The 1,886-nt window shown below is 44.6% G+C and overlaps 1 pseudogene across 1 annotated transcript; it reads left to right on the top strand.

Annotated features, from left to right (window-relative positions):
• The first annotated feature begins 387 nt into the window (after positions 1-387).
• Positions 388-1,209, top strand: LOC308424923 (microtubule-associated protein RP/EB family member 1-like; annotated as a pseudogene). The gene has a single exon. The product of its transcript is annotated as a microtubule-associated protein RP/EB family member 1-like (transcript).
• Positions 1,210-1,886: the final 677 nt, after the last annotated feature.

The following is a 1,886-nucleotide window of genomic DNA, read 5'->3' as shown; positions in this document are numbered from 1 at the left end:
GGGAACAATAAACAGGATATTTGCACAAAAGATGAACACAAATTGCAATTCTCAGGAAATCAAGGGAAACCTAAGCATACAGTATCCACGGGTAATTTTCACTAGCCACTGTTTAAAGCTGTCACCTACAAAATAAATCTGATTCCTTGCTCAATGTCCAACATCAACCTCCCCTCATGACTCCCCAAATCCTGGCAACCGCATACTCTTTGGTCTGCTTTTATGTGCCCTTACTGTGTCTATGATTTTCTAAGAGCTACTCTAGTTGACCATGCAGTCCTGGACTTAAGCACCTTCAAATTGCTGTTCCTTCTGAACAAAACACTAATCCTTTCACCCGACCTCTTGACATTAGAAATTGGCTTGAGGTCCGATGGTTTGAACGAGATGAAGATGGAACCAGAGCCGGGCACACAGACAGTGGACACAGGTCCTGTAAGAGCTGAAGATGTGAATACGTACTCGACGTCAGTCACCAATGATAACCTAAGTTGACATGATATGCTGGCTTGGATCAATGAAGCTCTGCAGTTGGATCTGACAAAGATAGAACAGTTATGTTCAAGGGCTGCACACTGTCAGTTTATGGGCATACTCTTCCCTGGCTCCTCCATTGCCTTGAAGAAAGTGAAATTTCAGGCTAAGCTAGAACACAAATATTTCCAGAACTTCAAAATACTACAAGCCAGGGCTTCAAGAGGATGGGCGTGGACAAAATAATTCCTGTGGATAAATTAGTAAAAGAAAAATTTCAGGACAATTTTGAATTCGTTCAATGGTTCAAGAAGTTTTTTGATGCAAATTATGATGGAAAAGGGTATGATCCTATAGCTCTGACAGACAAGATCAAGAAACTGCATTGGCTCCTTCTCTTGTTGCTCCAGCTTTAAGTAAACCAAAGAAACCTCTCAGCTCCAGTAGTGCAGCCCCACAGAGACCCATTGCAACACAGAGGACTACTGCAGCTCCTGAGGCTGGCCCTGGGATGGTGTGAAAGGATCCTGCTGTGGGCCCTGGAGAGGACGAAGCAGCTGAATTGATGCAGCAGTATTGAAGCTTACTGTCTAAGACTTTGAGGAGAGAGACTTCTACTTCGGAAAGCTAAGGAACATTGATCGAACTGATTGGCCAGGAGAATGAGGGGAAAATGACCCTGTACTGCAGAGGATTGGAGATATTCTTTATGCCACAGATGAGCATGTTACCTGAAGAGAGTTTCTTTCTAGTCTGCCACCTGGAAAGAAACGTAACATTGTTGATTTAAAAAAAAGAGAAAGAAAGAAACAAAGAAAGAAAGAAAGAAAGAAAATTGGCTTTTTTTCTACACAAGTGCGTGCGCACACACACAAACACTCACACAATCAACTAATTGTGTGTAGTATTTCTACCCTTGGTTACTGTAATTCTGTATATTTAATGACTAGACCCCTTGACTTGTTCTAGAACTGTTACCTTGTGCTATCTCCCCCTCCTAGAAGAGTTCGTTGTGTTGGGGACCAGTTCTTGTCCTTCTGTGTAACCCCAGCTGTGCCAGGTTCCTCTCAATCCCATACATGACTAACACGTGACTGAAGGAATGACAGCAGGTGTCCCATCCATTCATGTAGACTCCAGAGCCTGGAGAAAACCCGGACCAAGATGACAGGCAATGAGTCATGAATGGATCATCTAAATGTGCAGTTGAGTCCAGGAAGGTGAGGTCAGGCGTAAGAAACAAAGAGCCGGGCAGCATGATAGACCCTAGAGCAGGGTGGACGCCTGCTGACTGTTGGAGCGGTTGAGCTGGGAGAGAAGGCAGCAGCTGGAAAGGAGCTCAGCTGAAGACAGCAGTGTCTGGCATCAATGTGAGACGAGGCCTGTGGTCCAGAGAGGGCATGTTTTCCCAG

The sequence above is a fragment of the Micromys minutus genome (assembly GCF_963924665.1).
Source record: "Micromys minutus genome assembly, chromosome: 9".
Lineage (NCBI taxonomy): Eukaryota > Metazoa > Chordata > Mammalia > Rodentia > Muridae > Micromys > Micromys minutus.
Note: the sequence above shows the minus strand (reverse complement) of the source record. Positions and strands in the feature narration are given on the sequence as shown.